Below are 15,303 nucleotides of genomic sequence, written 5' to 3' on the forward strand. Positions count from 1 at the left end.
AAGTTGTAGTTTCTTTGTGTAGCTTCTCAATATAGTCTCAATTGTATTCACTGTTATTGTGAGAATTTCTCTATTAAATTTTGTAACTGTTTGCCAAGGAAAGTTATTTACTTACGTATTTTCATTTTGTATTTGCCACTTTACTGGTTTCTTATCAGTTTTCCAGTTGATTCTTTTGAGCCATCTAGGTAAATATTGTCATCTGAAAACAATGATAATTGTATCCCCTTCCTCCAAATTATATACTTTTTTTCATCTCTTCCTGTCTTACTGCAAAATATTAGAACTTGCAAATTATTTTAACATATTTTTTATTTGGAATGCCTCCAACATTTCACTACCAAGTATCATGGCTTGACATTGTACCGCTGAGCAGTTCTGGCTTTCAGAATGTGTTTTTGGCTTCAAATTTAAATTTCCCTCCCTAAATCTTCTACTAACTGGTCCCCTGGTATGGCTCTAAGGCCTTCTGCTCAGTACTGACAAGTCTGACCCTTTTAATATATAAGAATATTCTAGCTCTAAACAGACAATCTTATTACGCACCGATTGAAACTTTGTTCTAGTCGAAACACCGACATTTTACTGTAGGGGGGCTCTCCTCCAGGTCTCAGAGCCACACATTACGAATCTGAACCCCTGTTGTTTTATTTGTGCATGAAATGAACCTCTGAGGCTATATTCTGCCAACTTCAAACTCAGGGTCTTGTGTAAGATTTTGTTTTTCTATTTGCATTTTAAGAAAATGCTGAACTATTTTCTCATGTAGAAATTATCATGTCATTTGAATTTGCTGACTTTTTGCCAGTGAAAAGTAAAAATAAGCTGGGATTTTGCATCTGTCGTGCCAAAAGGATTGGGCTTCATGGGTTAGACTGGTTTGAACAGTAGGAGAAAATCGATTGAGAGAAGGAAGAGCGGCAACAGTCAGCAATAGTGCCAGGTTACCCACGGGGAGGGTGAAGGTGAGTGCCTTTGAGGCGGCCCGGCCTAACACGGTGAGAACTTGAACGCATCTCTGCGACGCGTCAAGGCTCCATTTCTTCAACTGTAAAGGGAGGCTCATCACTGGCCTTGCAAACATAATGTGAGAATGAGAAACGACGTGTGGTGGGATACTTGGCAACTTGCAGGCACTTACTGAGAGAAACCGTTAGCTCCTGGCTAGGTTTGAAGGCAGGGCCATATTGTAGACAACAAAATGGAAAGTAAAGAGCCTTCTCTACTATGAATTTCTACGTAGAATTAACCCCAAACACGCTCAAGAATTTTAGGAAGCCGTGCTAAAGGGCCACGTCCCACCCCTGCCTCTGCCCCAGTCTTTTTTCTCCTCTGTCTGGCCTGGCCTGTGCCCAAATGACAAGTATCATTGGACCTTGTTTTTTGTACCGCTCTGTGGGGAGGGGAGCATGATTTAGGCTTCCTCTGAGGGGGACAGGACAGTCTCCTCACTTTGATGACATAGTCAGATCGTCCTTGGTGCCGTGTGCCTGGCGTTTGAAAACTTCCTGGCGGTAAGCCTTAATTTTTCCAATTCCTTAACCTGAAAAACACCTTAATTAGGATCAAACTTAGGTCTTAACAAGGCAGAATAAAAATTCTCTTCTATCTTTCCCAAAGTACAGATAGAGATCTGGATTTTTTTTTTTTAACTTAGTGGGAGGTTTCTGTATTATTATTGTTTAAAATCAATTATCCTTTAGTCCATATTCTTTTTCTGTTGTTTGTTTTATCTGTCCTTCTCTCTCAGAGGGCCAGAATTAAGGCCCCCATTTGGTTTTTATTAGCGTAATCAGTTAATAGCTGTTCTATAATGCTTTACTTATTGTGTTAATTTTCTGTAGCTATGTCCAGAGGCAGCTTTCTGGAACACCACATTAAAAAAAAAAAAAAAAAAAAAAAAAAAAGGAAGAAGATCTAACTTCTTCTTTAATGGGTCCAGTTACCATTTACAGTTTCAGCTGAGATTATTGAACACTATTGATTTCCAAGGTCATGGAAAATACGTATAAGCTGTAGCTACTATTTTAAATATATCGAAGGCAAGCCTAAAAATTTCCATTAGAATGGTGAAGGCACAGAAATTAACCTGAGTGTGTCTGCTGATATTGGCTTATCATACCGGTTCCTGGATTTGCCTCGAATGAGACAAAAGTGTGGACATACGCTGTCCCCAGGCAGCGACTGCCAAGTCACCACTCTTCTGTCTCCTAGGTGGCTAAATCCTGGGTCCCAGGGACCATTGTCCAAATGCTGTTGGGCATTTTAATGGAAATGTACCTTACATGGACTTCAGTATTCATGGGGGTAGACTTTCAATTAAAATGGAGTTTCGAAGCAGAGCACAGGGACAAACTAACTTCCCTGAAGGGTGACAAAGGGGATGTTTGTGATAAATGTGACAGATTGGGTTGTTAGGTTGTGTTCTGAATTAGATGAATGTACTGAAGTAAAGCGAACGTGACTCAGTGATCAGAGCATGGGTTCTAGACCTGCCTCTACCGTGAACTAGCTCTACAGCTTCTCAGGACTCAGCTTCCTCCTCTGGGAGGCGAGGAGAGGTTGGGGAGAAAGTTCTAAGGTCCCTCCCAGCATTTACGTTGCTCTTTGCAACGTCCAATGATGACTTTGCATCACCTCAGGGAGGAGAAGCCATCAGCAGGAGACTGAATCAGAATGTTCCCCATTCATTGCTGAGTCACTGGAGGTGGGTGACACTTGGCTCAGAACTGGCGGCCATCAATGCTTTTATAATCAATTCATTCTGATCATGAATCCTAAATAAAACCCTGTATTGAGAACTGTTATTCGTACAATATGAAGGCTGGGAGTGGGAGCAGAGACAGTCAAAGGGCCAGCAGGTCAAGTCACTTCTCTCTCTCAGTCTCTTCTCTTTCATTTGTCAAATGAAGGGGTGGGAGAAGAATCACCGAAGTAGCTTCTAACTGAGAAAGTCAGCGACCTTTGTAAGAATCGCCTGCCATGAAAAGCCAATGAGAAGGTTCATTTTCAGCGTTCCTCCACACCCGGTGCCCAGAGCAGGTAGAGCGCATTAACTACGATTTAGAGCTGAGAAGTACACCAGCTTGCTAAGGGGATCTCTGCTGAGGCCTGGCTGGGAATTCTATACAAAGAAGAAAACGAGGTCACCTGTGATTGCCCGTTTTGGAGCAACTTAGAACGTATCAGACGCTGTGTTGAAATCGGTGCAATGCCTTCTTAGCACAGCACCACCTGTTTTCTTTATTTCATACCCTGCCGGTGGTGGTGGTGCTATTGGAGGGCTTTCCTTTTAGGCAGTGCCATCAAAGAGCAACGGAAGGCAATGCAGCAAAGTCAAAGCATATTTGAAAGGAAGCGGGAAGAAGCCCATATACATTTCAATGGAAATACTTTTAAGGCATCTCAAGGTGGAGTCTGAAAAATAATTACAAAGCTTTAAAAGGAAAAATCTTAACTTTGATCTGATTTTCTTCTATAAAGCAATTAGGTACATCATTTTTCAAGTGCTGAGCTGAAAATTCTAATGGCTGGACCCAAATGCTTTCATTTGCATCTGGGACTTCTACTGTTCAAAAAAAAAAAAAAAAAAAAAAAAGAAGTTTAAAAACTTAGTAAGGTGATTTTTCCAGAGAGACTAATGCATACATCATTTGCTGGTCAGCTCTCATAAAAACTACAGCAGCATAGAATAGATTTAAGTCATGCAAGAATCCAGTTAATTGAACTGAATTAAGACATCTGGAAAGTTGATTCAATGGGGAAAAACTGTCAAGGTGCTATTGGCATTTTCTCTTCCATTTGCTGTTGGGGATGTGACTGGGAATGTACTTTACGTGGACTTCAGTATTTATGGGCATGTCCTCCAATTAAAATGGAGCTCCAAGCACAGCAGAGGGACAAACTAACTTATGTGAAGAGCAGAGGAGATACTAAAATCCAATGTGGTGGACTGAGCCCTGATGTTAGGGTGCGTGTCTCCTTAGTTTTTTAAACCTGAAATTCTTCATAGTTCACACATATAAATGCTAGATTGTCAGTTCCTTGAGGGCAGACAATGGATCTTGTTCCTTACTTTGCATTCCCAACGCCGAGCATATGGTTCTCAGCACATACGAGATTTCCATTACGTGTTTGTGAAATGGCCCAATAAAAATATTTTAATTAAAGGATGTTGTGGGGTCGATCTTCTCCCCGATTACTAGGAAGCATAGCAGAGGTAGCCTGTAGGTTGAGTCTGGCCAGCATTTGTCTCACCTTTAAAAATCGAGAATCTGCAATTTCACGTAATTGTATGGGTTTCTGGATTCTTTGGAAAGTTCTGTCAACTGATGTGGCACTGCTTGGTCCCCAGCGGCACGTGCTGACAGGTAGCGGGGGTCCAGGGACAACGGCCCCCGTCCCCCTGTTGCCACCATTCCCAAGCATGTACCTCTAAGGATGACTTCACCTTCTTGGTAACCAGCCTGGTCCATGGGACAGGCCCTCAGGTGGGGAGAGAACGTTCGGTTTGCGTTTTACCGCCGTTCAATTTGTACGAGTTAAAGGTCTGAGTGTGGCTTGTCTTTTCAGCCCCACAGAGGGAGTCTGAGCAGTGGGTTCGGAGGGAATGTGAGGGGGGGTGCCCTCCCCTATAATGGCAGCATGTTGGGGGGGGCCCTAAATTACCCTATTGATACAGGTGGGGGCTCCGCAGGGACTTGTTTGCATTGGTCAGAGCACATTAAAATGCAGTACGTCCCCATCACCAAAAAGGGCTCATCAGTCCACCTGTCTATAGATTTCTGATATTAACTTTGTCTGCAGTCTTTTCAGAATGATGTCACCTGCCCATCCTCCCTTCCTTAGTGAATAAAAATGTAGAAAGAATGGAGAACAAATCAGAATAATGCACATTGGTGGAAGACCTATAATTGACATCATTATTGCTTAAGACACCATTGCTTTAATCAGCCTGATCATAAATCAATGCTTTTCACATGTGAGGGTTTAAAATAAAGTGCTGTGAACCAGATTGGGCCTCTTAAAAGGCATGATGCAATTGGGAAGCTCCTGAAAATGGAGAAAAAAGTGGTTTCTGAATGGATACACTGGTTCTAGCATTTTATCTTCCACTTAATTAAAAAAAAAAAAAATCGCCTGCTCCTTTCTTAGAAATGGCATATTGGAGGGCTATGATGGCCAAGCCGTTAGCCCATTAAACAAATTTACTCCCAGGAACAGTTAATATTTGACATTTAATTGCTTTTTCTGGTTGGGGGAGGAAAATATGTTTCTCTTTCCTTCCTTTCTTGATTGACTTTTCTGAAATCACCTTGTGGGCTACAAAGATGGAGAGGAGTAAGTGATTTTCAGAAACACAAGTGTTTGCACATGTATTCACATGTATGTGTATGTGTGTGTGTGTGTGTGTGTGTGTGTGTATGTGTGTGGACATAAAAATCTCCCGTGTACCTGAAGCTGGTGCTTTCCTCACAATAACCCTGTAAGGCAGGTGTTACTGCAGGGGCACAGAGAGGTTAACGGCTTACAGAGGGTCACACAGCTCTGAGTCTGTATTCCTGCCTCTAGGTGTGTTGTGTAACCAGGTGTGGAGATATCCACGGAGCCAGGATGAAACGCCCTGGCAAGGGTCCCCAGAGGACTGATTAATCCTCTCAGCTTGCTTAAGCAGCACCAGATTCTGGAACTCAGCAAAACATACCATGATTTCCGCCTTTTATTGGAATCCTCTTTTGTAACTGAGCCGGGAGAGCCCGCTGACTTAGCCTTATAAGTGATGGCGACTTAGAAGACATTTCTCATCGGCATTTTGGCGGATGAGCAGGGAGGTCAGACGTTATCTTAGGAGAACAATGTCCACACACATTTCCAATGAATTTTCGGGACTCATCAGAACTTGTTTCAAGAGAAAGAAGGAATCACCAGGACACGTGTGGAAGGCGTAAAAAAAAAAGCCTCTGTTCGGTCACCTCCAGTGGAAACGTTTCCATTTCAATACTGTCGATCCCTCACCTTTCACATGTGGTAAATTCACTACCAGAGGCCAAGGTGTTTTCTTTTTCTTCTTTTCTTGTCTTTGTTTTTTTTCCTCTCCCCACAAAAACCAGGTATTATTTAGGTCTCTTGCAAAGCTGCCCGGACCAACTGTTCCTATTATCCCTGTCAGAGCTCAGGGAATAGGCCTCCTTGGGTTACACCGTCTATGTTTTGCGGTCAGATGTGGGCTGTGTCCTTCTACGTTATTCCACCTCGCAAGAAAATATTTATATATCAGCTTCACCAGGTCCCATTTCCTCTGGGCGTGGTCCTGTCTGACTGTCTTCATGCCAGCGGCAGGCAGTTGAATCGCTGGCCTTCCTGGGACCCCTGGATGTCTGGCAGAAAACCAGGAAACCGTTTCTTCCCCGCTGCGACTTTGCTCAGTCAGAAAAGTACGAGGTGTGTGTGTGTGGGGTATGTTTCTGAGAAGTGGAGTACGATACCTTGAGAAAGTGTTTAAAAGGAAACTGGCTGATTTGAAGGAATAGAAATTTGCATCATTTACAGAATTCTTTTTCCTAGGCCTGGAAGCACAAAAGCTTACTTGGACAAGTCTTTTTGTTAATTTTTATATTTTTCCTTTTTTATGCCTGGTGGTTGCCGTTGTTCACCAAGGAACAGTGAAATGGATACTCTTCTGTTGCTGTGGTAGGGTATGTCGGCAAAACCCTCTTGGAAACTCATTTGGCAGTGTGTAGCAAGAGCCGTAACACGTTTTATAACCCTTGACCAAATCATTTTACTACTGGGAATCCATTCTTAGTACCAAAAAGATGACGGCTCAAATGTGTTCATCGAAATATTGTTTACAGTAGGTAGAACCTAAATGTAAACCTAACAATATAGGAAATGGAACTATAAAATATTTGCTTGAGGTTGATTGCTACACGAATGATGTATTGATATAGAAATAGGATATAAATTCCAAACCATTACAACTATGTAGGCAAAATATTCACAATCATAATACTAGGTAATGTTTACTGTCTACTGAATATATGGTAGAATATGTCAGGCACTTTATGTCACTGTCTCCTGTAATCTGCTCACTAGATCAAGTCAGATGTTATTATATGTCCATTTTACAGACAAGGAAAGAGAGTCAGGAGAAGGTGAATTCGTTCATCTGAAGTCACACTGCTGGTTTGAGATTTGAACGCCATCCTGGTTGACTAGAGAGCTTATACTTTTAATTAACTTATAATTCCTCATGATATGTGGTTAATTAAGTATAATAAAAACAAACATCAACCACCAAAAAAAGAAACATCGCCCCCCAAAATCCCAACCCCAAACAACCCAACACCAACAAACAAAAATCTGACAAGTTTTATGATAATGCCATGAAAAAGTAAATAGGAAAGCTGAGATCAAGAGAAGATAGCCCAACTTGAAAAGGCTTGTCTTCAACCAGCAAATAAAGGGACCGCTATCTGAAGCAACATTGAAATGTTTTAAGGTCTCTAGTCTGGATGGGATTTGATACTATATGTACAATCTTATACTAAGAGAATTTAATTAATATTATTCTGCCAATTTAAGGAAGCAAATCTTGCGAGGGAACAAATCTGACAGGCAGATTGAAGGAATTTGTCTAGAGTGACTTAAAAATTTTCTGTGGACTGTGCTCTTAACATTTTGTGTGTGACAATATATTTGAAAATATGACTGGTCTGTCTCTCTTTCTCGCTCTCTCTTGCTCCAGACAAACTACATCCATTAACATTTATACAACATTTTTGTGGTGTATCTATTTACTTTTATTCAGGGATCTTTGAAATCTTTTAGGTCCACTGCTGGCTTGAGGTTTTAAATTAAATTTCCCTTTCTGTGTTGGCTTGCGGAAGGTTCTTTGTCCCCCAGTTTGGGGGAATGTTCTTTCGTTGATAGTTCCAACACTGATAGTTTCTTCAGAGCCTTGTCTGCACCTGGATAACTAAGGCTTGGAAAGTCAATATAATCGATAGTTTCAATGTTTTCTTTAACATGATAGCATATTATATGCGCACTTGTATTCGGACGCCTGGCTAACAGCTGCCTTTTGGGTTTTCCATTTTAGGATGAAAACCACGTGCGCCATACATCACCGAGAATCAAAGGTTGTGGCTGGCAGTGTGAGGTGACTCTGTAGCGAAGAGAAGAGCTGTGGCCTGTGAGGGGACAGCACAATGACCAGTGTTCTGAGCACACCTGCAGAAGCGCACGCTCTTCACACACACGTGTCCACTGCATGTGCATACAGCCCAGTGCTAGATGGACTTGAAAGTGGGTTGACCGCGCTCTGGTATGACATTCTCCCAAGGCTCTGATGCTCTGAGTTTGGACGCTGCTCCTGGCACTGTCGGCCGTGCCACTGCAATCACCGCTAGGACATGGTTCCTTCTCCGTGAAAGATTTTCATCGCCAGGAAGAAGAACATTATTTTGACTATTTCTGGTTCCTGAAATTGAGAATTTTTTTTTTTTTTTTCAGGCACCAATCTCCAAAGGTTTTATGTGTCCTCTCTACCTCCGATCAGGACTGTGCAAGGAGAAGACAGAAAAGTCTTGTGAAGAGGTCCCTGGTCCGGGGTCCTACTGCAGAACTTGCCCCGGGCAGTGGCCTCTGCCTGGGTTACCCAAGGTGGCCGAAACACACACCATCATGCATCTGGTCAATTATGCAAAGCTCTGTCACAAGAGGAAATTCCTACTTCACCCCAGCTGGTGAACAGCTATGCCTTGGAGCCCAGGACGGACATGCCTTGTAACTTTTTAACCTAGTTAGTGTAACTGCCAATATAATTCCTATTCATATAAATGTCTAATCCTTTCTTGAATCTCGCTAGACTATTTGCCTCAATAATATCCTGCGGCAGTGAATTCCACAGGTAGATTACACGCTGTTTTAAAAAGCACTGCATTTTATTCGTTTACAGTTTGTTACCTTTTCACATCACAAGATGGCCGCTGTTTTTGCTTTAAGTTGGCACAGGGGGCAGGCATTTCAAACGGAGCTTTAATTCTGCTAAGCACTGGCTGTGCCACAATGAAAACCCCATCTTCTCCCTGTATTTTCTATTTTGGCCTATTTAATCTTGGTTCCATAAGGTGATTGGTGTGTAAACACATGGAAGGCATTGGAATGGAGAAAGCTCTCCTGGATGAACAGTCACTGAGCACCTACTGTGTGCAGGAGCTGCTCTAAGCATTGGAGAGTGAGCTTTCCATGAGACAGGATCATAAAATTAGGTTCTCAAGGACCTAATTTTCTAGAGAGAGAAGTCATAGAGTAAAATAGGCAGTGAATACCAAATATGATGGACATGGTGTCAGGTGGTCTTAAGGAATATGGGAGAATCGATCAAGAGTGTCTGGAAAAGGATGGCAGGGGCGACTTCAGATTGCACGGCCAGGGAGTGGCTCTCTGAAAAGGGGACAGTTGAGACCGGCCACCAAGGAGCCATCTACGTGAAATCTCCAGGAAGATGAACTCCAGCTCCGAGAAACTGCCTGGCACTAGTCGAGACGCCATCGTCATTTGTGGAGTGAATGAATGACTCAAGGTTGAGAAGGGAAATCCTAGCAACAGAAATCATTTAGTAAGTTACTCAGAGACCCTACAGTATAGTTTCTGGAATGCCTAGCTTCGGTAACTCTGGAGACTGCTTGGAATCAGAAACACAGGGGATTTAGTTAGTTAGACTCGGTGTCAAGACCTGCCCATGTCCCCAGCTGTATGACTTTGGGGAAGTCACCTAACCTCTCATCCGGGCAAACGGGAGTAAAACTTCCATCCTTCATAGGGGCTGGAGAGTTAGAGGTAAAATTCTGTGGCAGTTCTTTACAACCTGCCAAATGGTGTAGAAAATTTGGTGGTTTTCATGGGAAGCAGTTATTCTCAGCATTCAGCAGGCTTCCTTTCGCCTTTCTCTCTTTCCTTTGCCTTCCTTGTTTTCACCATTCCCTACTTTTAACCCTGCCTCTGTCTGAAGCTGCTCAGCGGTGTCGGGGTTCCTAGCTTCTTCCCCATTGGGTGGCTTAACTAGAGGGGACGTACGTTAATGAAATTTTCGTCTATGTCTTAGGGACTTTAAAAATGGGATCAGATGGAGCTAGCTGTTGCTTGTTGCAACAGTGGCCTGGAGGTGTATTTCCAATGTGACTGCTTGCTTTTCTTTTGTTTACAGTTTAATCTTCTGGGCTCAGGTTAACCAAACTTCTGTATATGAAAACAGAGGCCTTGCTGGAATTTCTGAGGGCGCCACCCCCCCAGAAATGGAGACTGGTTGGGATGATTAGATCACCTGCCTGCAGTGTGATTAGGCAGATAGCATTGCCTCACATTTCCTTTTGTTATTTTTTCTAATTGTCCCTTAATTTCCTTTTTTTTTTTTTGGGGGGGGGCGGGGAGGACAGGCCATTTGAAGTAGAAGCAAGTGCAGCTCTGCATAATAATGTATTAGAAGGGCATTTCAAGGAATAAATTATTAGAATTGTTTACATGCATGGCTCAAATTTACTGGCACATTGCTCAGGCCTCAGTTTTACTATGTAGCTGTCAGCCAGGCTCCTTCCGGGTAAAACTGAAATAGGAGAAGTTTCATTTGGGAACCCTCCCCAGCACTTCTTTCGCCTGTTTGTCTCCTTTCAACGCTCCCCTCCTTTCCCGCCCCCAGGAAGCTGTCAGGCCTTTTGCATCTGAATATACAGGCACTTCATGCGTCTGCCCCAGCCCAAACCGGCACCCAATGGAAGTGAGGTGTGCAAAGGAATAAATCTTCAATGGTATAATTTTAGACCCTGTGGCAACTGGGAAGGGCAGCTATTTTGGGCTGTGGGGCTTTCTCCTTGACCTGAGATGATATTACTTTGCCTGCCATGGGTGTGCCAGGCCAGCCCTGCACGTGGTCCTTTCAGCAACGAGTTTGCCATTCCTGGGGTTGCCTCTCCAGCCCCCTGCTGAGCAGGTCTGTGCTCCAAAAGTGTGCGCATTTGTGCCAGGGCACGGGTCTGTCACTGCAGCCTCCTAGGCTGTCACAGGCCACGTTCTGAGGTGGTGGCTCAGGCTACCCCTGAGGGACAGTGCAGATGGAGTGGAGGCCTTTCCACATAGGGGGTGGGGACATTTTCTGGTCTAGTTTTCGCCTATCCCTCAGCCGCTATGCTCTGTCAGCTGCTCAGGGGCCGGTCTGCGTGCCACTCCCTCTCTGAGCCAGGTGAGCGAGGCGGGTCTCCAGGCCACCAGGCCTGAGCTTCCCTCACCTAACACATCACCTGAAGCTGCACGCAGGGCGTCCCTACAAGGATCCTGACCACCCCGCTTTCTGTCTTCCCACCCAGGCTCCCAATGTAGCTGCGGCCTGCAGGCCCCTGGACTGCCCGCCCGAGGAAGCAAGTCCTGACCCCTGCGGCGGATGGGTGGACAGCAATGAGAGGACGCAAAGGAGGCCAGCACAGCAGCGCTTTCCAGGTGAGGGTGAAATCACAGCCAAGCTCGTCACCGGGTAGAGTCTCTTGTTCTTAGTTTTTACAACCTACAAAGTACACGCAAAACTCAAAGATCATTCAGGAAGGAGGGATAAAGTCAGTAAAGAACAGGAAAATGGGAACAGTTCATTTTTTTAATGACTTGGGCTTGTTTTCTTTTCCCACCGAGAGAGAAAACGGAAGCCTTTTATAGGAATAGAGCGAGCCCTGGTTATCTGGATGGTCAATCTCTCTTCTATAACTGCCCTGGCCATGAAAAGGAAGGGGAGAGTTCTGGATTCGCCTAGAGTGAGAGAGAGAAAAAGAATACGAGTGGGGAGGAGGTCAGGATATAAGGAGAGCCTGACTATGGAACAGAAAATCAGGAAGGAAAGCTGGAGAAAACGATGCCTTCCCTTATCTGCTGTTGAATCAAACTGAACAGCCACTTGTTGAGAGCCAGCTATGTCTGTTCCAGTTACCTATTTCTGTATGACAGATGACTGTGAAATTTACTCGCTTAAAACCACAATGAGCAGTATCATCTGTCACGGTTCTGAGCGACGACTGCGTACAACTGAGGGCTCCCATGCAGCCTTTCATGGGGACGAGGTCTGATGGTGGCTGAGGCGAGAGCCACCTGTCACTCACACGTGTTGCGACCTCAGCTGGGGCCATCAGCTGGCACGCCTGGTCGTTGCGTGTGGTCTGAGCGTCACAGCATCTCATCCTTGCACTTCTCTCCTGGCCACTCAAGGCTCCAAGGACGAGTGTCCAGGAGAACAAGGTGAAAGCTAACGTGTCCCTTACGGACTAGCCACGGCACACCTTCTACTGGCCCACCGCTCACTCAGGCCACTCACTCAAGGGCACACAGACCCCCGTCCTCTGGAACTGAGGAGCACTGCAGGACTTGTGGACAAGTCTTAGAACTGCTCAAGTGCCCAATCACGATGTCAGCTGTCCCCACCTCCCAATCTCCAAGAGCTTCCTGTCTATGGGCGCTACGACCGTCAATTACGTCATCAATGAAGAGCAGTGAAAAATCTATTCTTCAGAAGAGCAAGGTGATAGATAGAGAAGCATGTACCAAAGGGGGCAGGAGAGGAACCCTTCCATACACAGAGGCCACAGGCAGAATGTAGTTAGTAGTAAATGTGAGTGAAAGCCATAAATGCAGAGAGAAAAAACATGGAAAGGACCACACTAAGGTATTCACAATGTTTAAATCTGCAACATTTGTCTTCTCCTCTTTGCTTCTCTGTGTGTTCCAAAGTGTCTACATTTGGTCTTCAAGTATCGTTCATTCTAGACGTTCATTTTTTCATCCTCTTGGAGGTTGGGCCCCTTTTCTCCCCTTAACAAAAGTGACGCATGTCCACTGTGGGCAATTTGGAACACGCAGAGAAGCAAAAATAAGAAGGCAAATGTAGATGTCAACATTGTTAATACCTTGGGGTGGGGGCTTCCCATCTTTTTCTCTCTGTATTTATGGTTTTTACTTACAAAAGACAGAATTCCTACTTAGATGGGCAGTGCTTTCCTGCCAGCCTTTTGCTATTTTATAGAATCAGTTGTTACTGAACTGTAACCTCTGCTCCCTCAAGCTGACCGGACCTGGGGAGGGGGGACATCGGGCTCCAGCTAAGTCAGCACCTTCTGTTTCCTTAGGATTAAATCAGACGCTATTGGGATCTGGAGCTATAATATCACGTGCCACCCTCAGGACTTCAGGTTTTGTCCTATGAAAACTGGATCTGATGGTAGATAGGAAAACAGCTGAAAGAGTTTCTTCTGACTCTGGACTCCGCGGTAGCACCTTGCAAAGCATGCTATGTGCAGAATCTCATTAAATCCTTACACCAAACCCATGGGGCATGGACTTTCATTATCCTCACCTAACCGCAGAGAAAGTGCAGGGAGAAGGAGGTCAGTTGAGTGACCTTCCCCAAGGTCACCAGCAGGAAGTGGACCCCAGGCCTAACTACAGAGGTGGCAACTCAGTTACTAGGATGCTGTCCTACCCAGCGGGCCTCGGGGCTTCTGAACACGACCCCAGAGGCACAGTGAGGGCTGCACTGGGAGTGGGTGGGGGAGGCTGAGAGCAGAGGTGCGGGGACACCACTGCTGGGACTGGGCAAGGCAGTGCAGGGTCTTTCCCAGGGCAGAAGGGGCTGGTTGAGGGGATACATGGAGGAGGAGGACCCTTCACGGGACCTGCGAGCCATAGGAATCCCCTCTTCCTCCTCTGAATTTTGCGTCTCTTTCCATGTCCGCACAATCGCTGCGCACATCTTATCGCATCTCGTATATTTTTAAGTTTCTAAAGGGCAGGCGGAATTATGCTTTATTTGCCTTAATATAGATATTTTGCATTGCTGAGCCCAGTGCTTTCATAAATGAATGCATTTCCAAATTGTCTTTTGCAGATCATTTCTCCTTATGTATGCATTTTAGAACTTTGTGGCACGTTAAACACTTTCTCTGTTAAAAATCTGAAAACAAATTCTGCATACAATCTACTTACACTATTTGAAAATATGAGGGAAAATCAGACTGGGAAGTTGTTTAACAGCGGCAAACCCTTTAAGAGTCAATGTCACATTTATTGCTATAAAATATTTTTCTCTCTCTGCTAGACATCTGGTTCCCATTACACAGAGTCTTGGGTACTTGAGTTCACCAGCCATGTTGCATACCAAGCAACGTGTGTGTGAGATTCCCATCGACATTCGCCGGTGCGTATTTGCACCATGCAATTCTTACTCTACATTTACAGACAGCCCTCCCAGCACCCACTTAATTCTGACCAATACACTTTGGAGGTTATTTTGGTCCTCCAGGACCGAATTGCCTCCAATTGAGAAACGAAGAGCTTTGAAACCGGGCGGTCTTTGCTTGGTATCATTGTAGGGTCCTACTACCTGTAACCTAGCACTGAGGCCAGTGAAACAGCTAAATCCGAAGTCTGTATTTCCTAGTTAACATTGACTCAGAAATGAGAAACACAATATGGAATGTTTGCTAATGAGTCATGAATTTCATTATAATTGCTTCCACATTCAGGAGTGCTTCCTTAAACCATCTAATCTTGACATATCCTACAACAATCCCATGTGTTGTAAATGATTTTGTTTCATTTCTTAGGTTACTGTTAAGGGCTTATTTTATGGTTCATTTCATTTTCTTTCCGAAAACCACACACGTGCGCGCGCGCGCACACTCACACACACACACACACACACACACACACACACACACATCATCGGAGCTTTTGGCTCAATCCATATTTTTTTGAAATAAAATAATTAAGAAACCAAAAGGCGCCCTCATCATTTGGTTTGGAAATAAAAATAAACACATTTAGGAAGAAACTTGAAATGTGGTCTATTTTAGAGGTCTAATTCAGGTCTCTGAGAATTGAAACCAGAATCGAGCAATGTGTCAGCAAGCAGCAGTCTGCCCCCCTCCCACCCCCCCGCCCCCCACCCCCGGACTTAAGAATCTATGATGGACACACTACCATTCAGTACAGTAATAATGGAAAATTAAATACGACTTTTAAAAACTGCTCACATTATAAAGTGATCTATTAGCATTATACGACTTCAGCACTTAAAGTGACTGATCCTAATTGCACGATTTGGCCCATGGCAAGCATTAAAGAGCTGCCGAATCTTGTGGGTATTTTATCTCTTTCGGGATATTTTAAAGTGAATTTGCTTTGGAAGAAAGCTGTGTGACCGCCACACAAAAGATTGTGTAGAAGAAATCTCTCAGTTCTGATAGAACCAGAGGTAATTACAGTTTCTTC

The 15,303-nt window shown here is 44.2% G+C and overlaps 1 protein-coding gene and 1 long non-coding RNA gene across 11 annotated transcripts in view; one reads left to right on the top strand and one right to left on the bottom strand.

Annotated features, from left to right (window-relative positions):
• The window catches only part of LOC141568278 (uncharacterized), a 77,779-nt gene that overhangs the window by 27,072 nt on the left and 35,404 nt on the right, over positions 1–15,303 (top strand). For all 10 annotated transcript variants that reach the window (XR_016018254.1, XR_012491394.2, XR_016018255.1 and 7 more), the window contains exons 2-3: positions 8,102–9,622; positions 11,364–11,493. This is a non-coding gene — a long non-coding RNA (uncharacterized LOC141568278). The remainder of the gene's footprint in view (positions 1–8,101; positions 9,623–11,363; positions 11,494–15,303) is intronic.
• LOC109444957 (uncharacterized) overlaps positions 1–15,303 on the bottom strand; it is a 665,687-nt gene that overhangs the window by 2,997 nt on the left and 647,387 nt on the right. The window lies entirely within an intron of this gene.

The sequence above is a fragment of the Rhinolophus sinicus genome, chromosome 13, assembly GCF_057876585.1.
Source record: "Rhinolophus sinicus isolate RSI-liver-muscle chromosome 13, RSI-T2T, whole genome shotgun sequence".
Lineage (NCBI taxonomy): Eukaryota > Metazoa > Chordata > Mammalia > Chiroptera > Rhinolophidae > Rhinolophus > Rhinolophus sinicus.